The sequence below is a fragment of the Mirounga angustirostris genome, unplaced genomic scaffold (genome assembly GCF_029215605.1).
Source record: "Mirounga angustirostris isolate CCGP_5_RB_7025 unplaced genomic scaffold, mMirAng1.0.hap1 SCAF_1, whole genome shotgun sequence".
Lineage (NCBI taxonomy): Eukaryota > Metazoa > Chordata > Mammalia > Carnivora > Phocidae > Mirounga > Mirounga angustirostris.
The window spans coordinates 185,448,162-185,461,142 of NW_026991709.1; the positions used below are offsets into that span (position 1 = coordinate 185,448,162).

The window sequence follows — 12,981 nt, forward strand, 5'->3', positions numbered from 1 at the left end:
TATGTCTGCCTACATGAGTTACTTAGAATACAAAGAAGAAAAGCCAGGCTGAAAGACAGCTAACGCTATTATTTTTACATTGCACTATTAGCTTCTAGGCAGAGTAGCTTTGAGAGGACGTATGTATTGCAAAAACTCAATAGATGGATGGTCTTAAGTGAAGTTTGCATCTGTAGAGCCTGTAAAGCAGCACTCTCATTGGAAAGAAGCAATGCCTTTGCACAAAAGAGGAATCAGTTTAGTCATTCCCACACAAATGCCACTTTCACACCCACATGGGCTAGCAAGCTAAAATGGGGGAACTCAGGCAGATGGAAGAGTTAGAGAACAGAGCAGACACTGAACAGGCCTCTGACACTTAAACACCTGCCCTCATGCTAAAAGGCTTTGCACTGATTCTCCTGAATTCATCGGCTGGGGGTGAGTTGATCACTTGCATATTTGTTCTCAGATCCATTCTCTGCACTTCTCTGCCTGGGTGTGTGTATTGCAGGACACTACGTTTCCTGTGCTCTCTTGCCTTCTGCTTCTAGATGGGTTTAGCTAATCGAAGGCTCTGGTGGAAGTGTGGAGAGCTAGGGATGGATAAAAGCCAGGATACCCCCCCCTGCTCCTGGCTCTGTTTCAGGTGGCAATTCCTGGAGATGCTGCAATAGTGGGTGGCTCCAGTTCCTAGAGGATGTCCCTTCCTTCCATGATCTCAGTTCTAACTAGACAGGCCCACCAGGTGACCCTGATTCCTCAACTCTGGTACAGCTATCTCCTGCTTTTCTCACTCCAGCCCTGGGTTGGTTGTAGCTGCCTTGCTTTTGCTAAATGCAGGGTTGCTTCATTGTGCTCTTTGGTTCTTTAGCTGTTCCATCCCTAAGTAAGCAATTCCCTGTATTGGATTTTTTTTTTTTTTTTTTTTTTTTTTTTTTTTTGGTTTGAAATACTTAAAGAGCTCTTGTTTTACTGATATAAAAGACCATCTTTTGTGCTATAGGAATATTTGGAAAGGAATCCCTGGCCCAGTTTAACCTACATATTTTATTTTGCAGCTTCTTTAAGTTAATCTGGTTGGGCAGTGAAAAAGATTCAGTTAAAAACTATCTTCTCCACCAGTTTCTGCCCTGCTCACCACACACAAAATGACCATATATGTAACTCTGATGAATTTAGGACAATGTGACATATCTGGTGTGACTGTATTTAACATATATTCTATATTATTACTCAACTCTTCAAATGTTTATGGATTATTAAATGCATCCATCAGGAAAGAAAGAAACAACCCCCCGGCGTCACTCTTGGTGAAGAGAGCTACGGATAGAATTATGCCTCACCATTTTGAATATATTATTCCATTGTCTTTTGTCCATTATTCTGTATCTATCTGTGAAATGGGGATAGCAACAGTATCTCCCCCCATCAGGTTGCTGTGAACGTTAACTAAGAGATTCTTTTTTTTTTTTTTGCCAGTTTTTTTTTTTAATTTTATTTTTATTTTTTTATTCTTATGTTAATCCCCATACATTACATCATTAGTTTTAGATGAAGTGTTCCATGATTCATTGTTTGTGCATAACACCCAGTGCTCCATGCAGAATGCGCCCTCCTCAATACCCACCACCAGGCTAACCCATCCTCCCACCCCCCTCCCCTCTAGAACCCTGTTTGTTTTTCAGAGTCCATCGTCTCTCATGGTTCGTCTACCCCTCCGATTTCCCTCGCTTCATTCTTCCCCTCCCACTACCACCTTCTTCTTCTTTTTTTTTTCTTAACATATATTGCATTATTTGTTTCAGAGGTACAGATCTGAGATTCAACAGTCTTGCACAATTCACAGTGCTTACCAGAGCACATACCCTCCCCAGTGTCTATCACCCAGTCACCCCATCCCTCCCACCCCACCCCCCACTCCAACAACACTCAGTTTGTTTCCTGCGATTAAGAATTCCTCATATCGGGCGCCTGGGTGGCTCAGTTGGTTAAGCGACTGCCTTCGGCTCAGGTCATGATCCTGGAGTCCCGGGATCGAGTCCCGCATCAGGCTCCCTGCTCGGCAGGGAGTCTGCTTCTCCCTCTGACCCTCCTCCCTCTCATACTCTCTGTATCTCATTCTCTCTGTCTCAAATAAATAAAATCTTAAAAAAAAAAAAAAAAGAATTCCTCATATCAGTGAGATCATATGATACATGCCTTTCTCTGTTTGACTTATTTCACTCAACATAATATCCTCCAGTTCCATCCACGTCGTTGCAAATGGCAAGATCTCATTCCTTTTGATGGCTGCGTAATATTCCATTGTATATATATACCACTTCTTCTTTATTCATTCATCTGTCGATGGACATCTTGGCTCTTCCAATAGCTATTGTGGACATTGCTGCTATAAACATCGGGGTGCACGTACCCCTTTGGATCCCTACTTTTGTATCTTTGGGGTAAATATCCAGTAGTGCAATTGCTGGATCATATGGTAGCTCTATTTTCAACTTTTTGAGGAACCTCCATACAGTTTTCCAGAGTGGCTGCACCAGCTTGCATTCCCACCAACAGTGTAGGAGGGTTCCCCTTTCTCCGCATCCCCGCCAACATCTGTCGTTTCCTGACTTGTTAATTTTAGCCATTCTTACTGGTGTGAGGTAGTATCTCATTGAGGTTTTGATTTGGATTTCCCTGATGCCGAGTGATATTGAGCACTTTTTCATGTGTCTGTTGGCCATTTGGATGTCTTCTTTGGAAAAATGTCTGTTCATGTCTTCTGCCCATTTCTTGATTGGATTCTTTGTTCTTTGGGTGTTGAGTTTGATGAGTTCTTTATTGATTTTGGATACTAGCCCTTTATCTGATATGTCATTTGCAAATCTCTTCTCCCATTCTGTCGGTTGTCTTTTGGTTTTGTTGACTGTTTCCTTTGCTTTGCAAAAGCTTTTTATCTTGATGAAGTCCCAATAGTTCATTTTTGCCCTTGCTTCCCTTGCCTTTGGCGATGTTTCTAGGAAGAAGTTGCTTCGGCTGAGGTCAAAGAGGTTGCTGCCTGTGTTCTCCTTTAGGATTTTGATGGACTCCTGTCTCACATTTAGGTCTTTCAACCATTTGGAGTCTATTTTTGTGTGTGGTGTAAGGAAATGGTCCAGTTTCATTCTTCTGCATGTGGCAATCCGTTTTCCCAACACCATTTGTTGAAGAGACTGTCTTTGTTCCATTGGATATTCTTTCCTGCTTTGTCGAAGATTAGTTGACCATAGAGTTGAGGGTCCATTTCTGGGCTCTCTATTCTGTTCCATTGATCTATGTGTCTGTTTTTGTGCCAGTACCATGCTGTCTTGATGATGACAGCTTTGTAATAGAGCTTGAAGTCCGGGATTGTGATGCCGCCGGCTTTGCTTTTCTTTTTCAACATTCCTCTGGCTATGCGGGGTCTTTTCTGGTTCCATACAAATTTTAGGATTATTTGTTCCATTTCTTTGAAAAAAGTGGATGGTATTTTGATGAGGATTGCATTGAAGGTGTAGATTGCTCTAGGTAGCATTGACATCTTCACAATATTTGTTCTTCCAATCCATGAGCATGGAACGTTTTTCCATTTCTTTGTGTCTTCCTCAATTTGTTTCATGAGTATTTTATAGTTTTCTGAGTACAGATCCTTTGTCTCTTTGGTTAGATTTATTCCGAGGTATCTTATGGTTTTGGGTGCAATTGTAAATGGGATCGACTCCTTAATTTCTCTTTCTTCTGTCTTGTTGTTGGTGTATAGGAATGCCACTGATTTCTGTGCATTGATTTTATATCCTGACACTTTACTGAATTCCTGTATGAGTTCTAGCAGTTTTGGGGTGGAGTCTTTGGGGTTTTCCACATAAAGTATCATATCATCTGCAAAGAGTGAGAGTTTGACTTCTTCTTTGCCGATTTGGATGCCTTTGATTTCTTTTTGTTGTCTGATTGCTGTGGCTAGGACTTCTAATACTATGTTGAGTAGCAGTGGTGATAGTGGACATCCCTGCCGCATTCCTGACCTTAGGGGGAAAGCTCTCAGTTTTTCCCCATTGAGAATAATATTCGCTGTAGGTTTTTCATAGATGGCTTTTATGATATTGAGGTATGTACCCTCTATCCCTATACTCTGAAGAGTTTTGATCAAGAAAGGATGCTGTACTTTGTCAAAAGCTTTTTCTGCATCTATTGAGAGGATCATATGATTCCTGTTCTTTCTTTTGTTAATGTATTGTATCACATTGATTGATTTGCGGATGTTGAACCAACCTTGCAGCCCAGGGATAAATCCCACTTGTTCATGGTGAATAATCCTTTTAATGTACTGTTGGATCCTATTGGCTAGTATTTTGGTGAGAATTTTTGCATCCATGTTCATCAGGGATATTGGTCTGTAATTCTCCTTTTTGATGGGGTCTTTTTCTGGTTTTGGGATCAAGGTAATGCTGGCCTCATAAAATGAGTTTAGAAGTTTTCCTTCCGTTTCTATTTTTTGGAACAGTTTCAGAAGAATAGGTATTAATTCTTCTTGAAATGTTTGGTAGAATTCCCCTGGGAAGCCATCTGGCCCTGGGCTTTTGTTTTTTGGGAGATTTTTGATGACTGCTTCAATTTCCTTAGTGGTTATAGGTCTGTTCAGGTTTTCTATTTCATCCTGGTTCAGTTTTGGTAGTTGATACTTCTGTAGGAATGCATCCATCTCTTCCAGGTTATCTAATTTGCTGGCATAGAGTTGCTCATAATATGTTCTTATAATTGTTTGTATTTCTTTGGTGTTGGTTGTGATCTCTCCTCTTTCATTCATGATTTTGTTGATTTGGGTCATTTCTCTTTTCCTTTTGATAAGTCTGGCCAGGGGTTTATCAATCTTGTTAATTCTTTCAAAGAACCAGCTCCTAGTTTCGTTGATCTGTTCTACTGTTCTTTTAGTTTCTATTTCATTGATTTCTGCTCTGATCTTTATTATTTCTCTTCCTCTGCTGGGTTTAGGCTTTATTTGCTGTTCTTTCTCCAGCTCCTTTAGGTGTAGAGTTAGGTTGTGTACTTGAGACCTTTCTTGTTTCTTGAGAAAGGCTTGTATTGCTATATACTTTCCTCTTAGGACTGCCTTTGCTGCATCCCAAAGATTTTGAACAGTTGTGTTTTCATTTTCATTGGTTTCCATGTAATTTTTAATTCTTCTTTAATTTCCTGGTTGACCCATTCATTCTTCAGTAGGATGCTCTTTAGCCTCCATGTATTTGAGTTCTTTCCGACTTTCCTCTTGTGATTGAGTTCTAGTTTCAAAGCACTGTGGTCTGAAAATAGGCAGGGAATGATCCCAATCTTTTGGTACCGGTTGAGACCTGATTTATGACCTAGGATGTGATCTATTCTGGAGAATGTTCCATGGGCACTAGAGAAGAATGTGTATTCCGTTGCTTTGGGGTGGAATGTTCTGAATATGTCTGTGAAGTCCATTTGGTCCAGTGTGTCATTTAAAGTCTTTATTTCCTTGTTGATCTTTTGCTTAGATGATCTGTCCATTTCAGTGAGGGGGTTGTTAAAGTCCCCCACTATTATTGTATTGTTGTCGATGTGTTTCTTTGCTTTTGTTATTAATTGCCTTATATAATTGGCTGCTCCCATGTTAGGGGCATAGATATTTACAATTGTTAGATCTTCTTGTTGGATAGACCCTTTAAGTAGGATATAGTGTCCTTCCTCATCTCTTATTACAGTCTTTGGTTTAAAATCTAATTTGTCTGATATAAGGATTGCCACCCCAGCTTTCCTTTGGTGTCCATTAGCATGGTAAATGGTTTTCCACCCCCTCACTTTCAATCTGGGGGTGTCTTTGGTTCTAAAATGAGTCTCTTGCAGACAGCATATCGATGGGTCTTATTTTTTAATCCAGTCTGTTAGCCTGTGTCTTTTGATTGGGGCATTTAGCCCATTTACATTCAGGGTAACTATTGAAAGATAGGAATTTAGTGCCATTGTATTGCCTGTAAGGTGACTGTTACCGTATATTGTCTGTGTTCCTTTCTGGTCTATGTTGCTTTTAGGCTCTCTCTTTGCTTAGAGGACCCCTTTCAAGATTTCCTGTAGGGCTGGTTTTGTGTTTGCAAATTCCTTTAGTTTTTGTTTGTCCTGGAAGCTTTTTATCTCTCCTTCTATTTTCAATGACAGCCTAGCTGGATAGAGTATTCTTGGCTGCATATTTTTCTCATTTAGTGCTCTGAATATATCCTTTCTGGCCTGCCAGGTCTCTGTGGATAGGTCTGTTGCCAATCTAATGTTTCTACCATTGTAGGTTACATATCTCTTCTCCCGAGCTGCTTTCAGGATTTTCTCTTTGTCTATGAGACTCGTAAGTTTTACTATTAGATGTCGGGGTGTTGACCTATTTTTACTGAGTTTGAGAGGGGTTCTCTGTGCTTCCTGGATTTTGATGCCTGTTTCCTTCCCCAAATTAGGGAAGTTCTCTGCTATAATTTGCTCCAATATACCTTCTGCCCCTCTCTCTCTTTCTTCTTCTTCTGGGATCCCAATTATTCTAATGTTGTTTCATCTTATGGTATCGCTTATCTCTCGAATTCTGCCCTCATGATCCAGTAGTTGTTTATCTCTCTTTTTCTCAGCTTCTTTATTTTCCATCATTTCATCTTCTATATTACTGATTCTCTTTTCTGCCTCATTTATTCTAGCACTTAGCGCCCCCATTTTTGATTGCACCTCATTAATAGCCTTTTTGATTTCTACTTGGTTGGATTTTAGCTCTTTTACTTCTCTAGAAAGGGTTTCTCTAATAACTTCCATATTTTTTTCAAGCCCAGCTAGTATCTTTAAAGTGATGATTCTGAACTCTAGATCTGACATCGTACTAATGTCCGTATTGAGTAGGTCCCTGGCAGTCGGTACTACCTCTTGTTCTTTTTGTTGAGGTGATTTTTTCCGTCTTGTCATTTTGTGCAGAGGAAAATAGATTAATGAGAGAACAAAATGCTAGCAGAGTAACCACGTCCCCAGAAAATATACTCTAAACAAATCAGAAAAGACCTGAAGCAGTGGGATAAGAAAGGGAAAGAGAGAAAAAAGAAAAAGAAAAAAAAAAAGAAAAAGATAAAGATAAAAACAAAAACAAACAAAACAAAACAACAACAACAACAACAAAAAAAACCAGAATGTGATCAAATATGATCAGGCTGGTATATAGATCAGTGCCACACACTAGATTTGGGGTGTATTTTGGTCTTTTAGAAGAAAGTGCCTCCCAAAATTTTAAAGAAAGAAAAACTTATATATGTACAAAAATAAGGGTTGATATGATGAAGGGATGGAATATGACTGTAAAGATGGAAATTATAAAAAATTTTATAAAAGGAATTGATAGGAAGTTGTTTGAAAAAAGGGGAGAGGATGTGATCAGGCAGGGGAATAGAAAACATCATATACTAGAGATTTAGGGTATATTTTAATCTGTTAGAAGAAACTATCTCAAAATTTTAAAGAGAGAACAACTTATATATATAAGCCAAAAATACGGGTAACTACTATGAAGGGATAGAATATGACTCTAAAAATGAAAAATAAAAATGTGTTTTTTTTTTAAAAAGGGATTGATAAGATGTTGGTTGAAAAAGGGAAAAAGAAAAATTCAAAAAGAAAAAAAAACAGTTAAAAAAAATTAACTTTGAAAGACTAAAGAATCATGGTAAAAAAGCCATGAATTCTATGTGCAGTAGTCCCCTAGCACTGGAGTTTTGCCGTTCTCATTGATCGGTAAACTTGGTCTTGGCTGGCTGTTCTCGCTGATCTTCTGGGGAGGGGCCTGTTGCCGTGGTTCCCAAATGTCTTTCCCGGAGGAGGAATTGCCCCGCCCTTGCCAGGTCGGGGCTAAGTAATCTGCTCGGGTTTGCTCTCGGGAGCTTTTGTTCCCTGCAAGCTTTCCGTACAGCTTTGGAGGCGGAGAGTGAAAATGGTGGCCTCCCAATCTCTGCCCCGGAGGAACCGAGAACTCGGGGCTCCACTCCTCAGTGAGCCCCCAGAGAAAAGCCGTCAGTCACTCCCGGCTCCCCAGTCTCCGGCCGCACTCCGTGCTCACCCGGCCTGTGACCGCGCGTTTCTCTCTCTGGCACCCGACCCCGGGTGGAGTCTCCAAACCCAGCAGATCCCTGCGGTGCGCTCCCGCGCGGCTCCTCCCGGGGGAGGAGGGGAGTCTCCCCGGATCTGCCGCTTGTGGGGTCCCTGCTGGAGGAGCAGGGGCCCGACTGGGTCGCGGATCACGGTTTATGGCCACCCCGAGCTGAGAGCCCGTGCCTGGGCTCCGTCTCTGCAGCTGGCTTCCCTGCCCCGATACCTGGGAGCTCTGCCACACTCAGGCACCCCCGTTCTTTCTGTGACCCCGAGGGTCCTGAGACCACACTGTCCTGGAGGGTTCCACCCCCCGCTTAGCCACCAGAGTGACGTCCCTCGGCGGAGCCAACTTCTAAAAGTTCCGATTTTGTGCTCCGTGGTTCTATCACTTGCCAGAAGCGGCCGACGGAGGCCCCTCCCCCGCCGTCTATCCTCCCGAATATCACCTCGGATTCACTTCTCCGCACGTCCTACCTTCCAGAAAGTGGTCGCTTTTCTGTTCAGAGAGTTGTTGCTCTTCTTTTCTTCGATCTCCTGTTGAGTTTGTAGGTGTTCAGAATGGTTTGATCCCTCTCCAGCTGAATTCCTGAGAGGAGACGAAATCCAGGTCTCCTACTCCTCCGCCATCTTGCTCCGCCCCCCTAACTAAGAGATTCTTAAAACAATGTCGAGCCCACATCCGTCACTGAGTAAATACCAGCTATTATGCCAACTATACGTCTTTGTGAATCTAATTGTCCTTCCTTTATAGGAATATGTATTTTAATCTCTAGTAGGATTTAAGAATTTTACTTCTCTTTAATATTCTGCAGTTTTACTACAGTGATTCTTTTAGATATGAATTTGTTTTTAGCTCCTTAAAATCTTAGGATCAATGACTTTTTCTGAATTCTGGAAAATTCTCAGCCACTTTCTTTTATAACATTAAGTCACCCATATTCATTTTATTTTATGCTAGAATTCCTATCAGACATATTTTAGACCCTGTCTTCCTATCTTCCATATCTCAGCTTCTCTTATTATTTCTCTGTTTCACATTCTAGGTCATTTCTTTAGAGCTATGTTCCAATATATACATTATTTTTTTTCCTGTGTATTTATCTTTTCTACTTCCCCTTTACCTATATATACATTTAAAAAAATAAGTACCTCTGAAACCAATAATACATTATATGTTAAAAAAAAAAAAGAAGATAGTAGGAAGGGAAAAATGAAGGGGGGGGGAGTCAGAGGTGGGAGACGAACCATGAGAGATGATGGACTCTGAAAAACAAACTGAGGGTTCTAGAGGGGAAGGGGGTGGGGGGATGGGTTAGCCTGGTGATGGGTATTAAAGAGGGCACATATTGAATGGAGCACTGGGTGTTATATGCAAACAATGAATCATGGAACATTACATCAAAAACTAATGATGCAATGTATGGTGATTAACATAACATGATAAAATAAAATTTTAAAAAAGTAAAAAAAATTATTATAAAGCCTCTTTTAGATGATTTTCTATTTCTCATTCTTAATGGATAAATTCCTCTTTTTGTTGTACCCTCTCACACTCCATTCCAGTAATTCACTTTCTCCTGTGGTTCAAATCTTCAACTGGCAGCTAATCTTCAGTGGAGACTGATGTCCGTGGTATCCTGGGTTCCCTGAGCTATGGAAATAGCCCTGTTGGGGTATATTGGCTTTGCCTCTTCAGAGAGTCTGTGGTTTCACTATTTCTGGGTCATTTTTTATATTGATTTCTCAGTTAGGAGCTCCTGCCCCATACTGTTGGTATGAATTTGGACCTGCTCATTCACATGATGGTGGTTTTGCATTTTAGGAAGTTACTTTTTTCTAATCTCAACCCTGGATATGCTGCACACTTCCTTGCTGCTTTCCGCAGCTGGCAGGGGTAGAGTCTTCCCTGTAACTCATGGCTTGTTGTAGGTATCTCAGCTCTAGTTCCCTGCATGAATGGGGCCTGTGTCCTAGACTACCTTCTCTGTACTGATGTACAAACCCCCAAATCCAGCTGAACCTACACCTTGAACCTATACCTGGAACGTATACCTGCTTGTCATAATACTCTAATACATTTTAACCTAAGCTCCTTCTCACCCTTCTGATCTGAGTTTGCTTTGCATTTCTGGAAATGAGTATTTCCTTCTTTGGTTTAAAATTTGTATATGTATTCACATATCTTTTATTTTCTTATATAATATTTTATGAATTCAGATTCTAATAAAGGGTATCCTTTCCTCAGTGTTACTCCCCATATTGGCTGTGTTGAAAGAAATGCTGGATAAATATAGAAAGATGATTCTTCTTCTTCTTCTTCTTCTTCTTCTTTTTTGTTAAGAAAATTTTTGTAGTTTTATTGTATCATGGGGCATTGAAACATCCAAACAAATCAATATCTGGGTGGTGAGGCAACTGCTTTCTCCTTCACTTCTTTGGGTTACTAGAGCAACTTATCAGTAGATTAAAAAAAAAAAGACGACCTTTTGTATTACTTAAGTCCTTCCAAGGCATGTGCTGGTACAACACAAATTTCTGTCAGATGCAACTAGTCTAGCGTCCAAACATCATGCCCAATACATCATCATCAGCAGTACACTGTGCCTGCCCCCACCATGGCCCTGCTCATTTGTGTGTGGTATTTGAAGCATGTGGAGGATTGTGAATAATATCAGGAAGAGGAAGGAGGAGAAAACAGCATGAGTGCCTGGCTGGGAAGACGTCAGCCAAAGCTGTGCTGGGCAAACCTGAACATGTCATTGGTGCAAACCCAAGCATCGACGATGTTCTTTAACAGGAACATCTGGTGGAACCTTATGATGGGGTCTCCATCAGTCTTGAGCTTGCCCACAACAATGCTGATGATGCAGCTGTCTGATGTGGGCTGATGGTCCTGCACTGTGATGCTGTGTTGCATTTTCTGGAATGGAAGGCTAGACAACTTCTCCACATGGCAGCTTTCCCCTGGACTGCTGTCCTTCCCACATTAGGCATGATGCATCAATATAAATTGCACCTCATTGGGTTCTGTCGTTAATCAAATAACTGGTATTAATGTTGAATGAAGCTGGATCCAATCTGCTCCCAAATTGGCTTGTCTCCCGTTCTCAGTGTCACCCAGCCTCGTTGAGACCCAAGGGGCTGACATGGTGGTCGCAGGCTATAGAAAGATTCTTGCAAAGAGTATAGTCTATGCAATCTCAGAGACACCTAGAAGGGGATGTAAGTATAATCCATTACCAGAAAGAAAATAATTTGATTCTTAGATAATCATGAATCCACAAGGGGCTCGTGAGACAATGCAAAATATTTTTTTCATCAGATTATTTATTCATTTGGTATGTTTTTTGGCTGGAGGTAACAAAAATTTCAACTATAATTGGCTTAAACAATAGGAAAGATTTATTTTCTTACCTATCCAATAGCTAAAAGTAGGGCCATTTTAGGGTTGGTTAACTGAGTGGCTAAATCTTATTTTTGCTCCAGTTCAAATTCTTCTCAAATCTCTCAGCTTCTCCTCATGGTTAATGAGATTACTCTGGCAGTTCCAGGCGTGTCAACCTTAATATATATCAAGATGTAGGAAAGGGGGAAAGAAAATTTATTTCTTCCTTAGGCCTCTCTTCTTGACAGCCAGGAAGAATTTCTAGAAGTCCTAGTGGTGTAACCCTCATATCATTGATTAGAAATGTATCATATGCCCACTCTCAAGCCAATCACTGGCAAGGTAAATAGAACTACCACAAATGGCAAAGATCAAATTGGACTCACTCGGGGATTGGTAATAAGTCCAGGCTTCTCTGAAATGCAAGGTTACCCAATGACTGAACGATATGGAGAATCTATTACCTTGAAGAGCAGGAAACAGCTATGGGGCAAAGTCAGGTCACTCAGAGATAGCATTAGGAAAAAACCTAGAGGTCCATTTTCTGGGCTTCTTTACTCTTCTGTTTGCCATCCTTCTTTGCTCTTCCAGTCCCAGCCCCTGCTAAGGCATAAGTAATCTTGGAGACTACCATTATTTCTGTCTCTCTCCAGTGAGAGTGAAGGTGGATCCTGATAGTTAGGACCTCCTTGCAGCCTGTGCAAAGCTTTTTTTAAAGATTTTATTTATTTATTTATTTATTTATTTATTTATTTATTTATTTATTTATTTGACAGAGAGAGAGAAGGAACACAAGCAGGGGGAGTGGGAGAGGGAGAAGCAGGCTTCCTGCTGAGCAGGGAGCCCGATGTGGGGCTCAATCCCAGGACCCTGGGATCATGATCTGAGCCAAAGGCAGACACTTAACGACTGAGCCACCCAGGCACCCCAAAGCCTAGATTTTCAAAAATATCTTCAGATTGAATCATCTCCAAGATAAATAGGGGCCATACTCATCACTATCCTGTTTTAGAAACTTGGTCTTTCAGAAGTCCCATGACATTGTTGAGAGGTGCATGAACAGGTGTCATTGGATGAGGACAGTATAAAATGTCATGGCATAGTGGAACATTACCACTGCAGGGCAGTTAGTTGGTGATGTGCTAGTATGAATTAAATAGGGTTTCCTCCTGGTACAAATTGGAGTCCCAACTGGCACAGGTTTCATGGTCTGTATTATGAGTAATGAAAATTTTTCATTCACACAATGACTCCAAAACATTGTGGGTCATGGACATTTTAACAGTGTTCTTTGTAATGTTCCTTCTCTTGTTTCACTCACTGGGCATGTCATGGGTTATATGGGACAGTGCCGTCTTGGACAAGTGTCCCAGGGTGATGTCATTGGTATTTATCAGTCATGTCACTTATTTCCCCACCTCCATGCTTTCTTTATATCCTCCACACAAAATATTTGTCTCTTCTTTTGTTTCCTTCTAGACTCCAAAGAACCATAT

General features: G+C 40.9%; 1 pseudogene; it reads right to left on the minus strand.

Annotated features, from left to right (window-relative positions):
• Positions 1 to 10,822: 10,822 nt before the first annotated feature.
• On the minus strand, positions 10,823 to 12,692 carry LOC123863003 (nuclear transport factor 2-like; annotated as a pseudogene).
• Between the last annotated feature and the right edge of the window lie 289 nt (positions 12,693 to 12,981).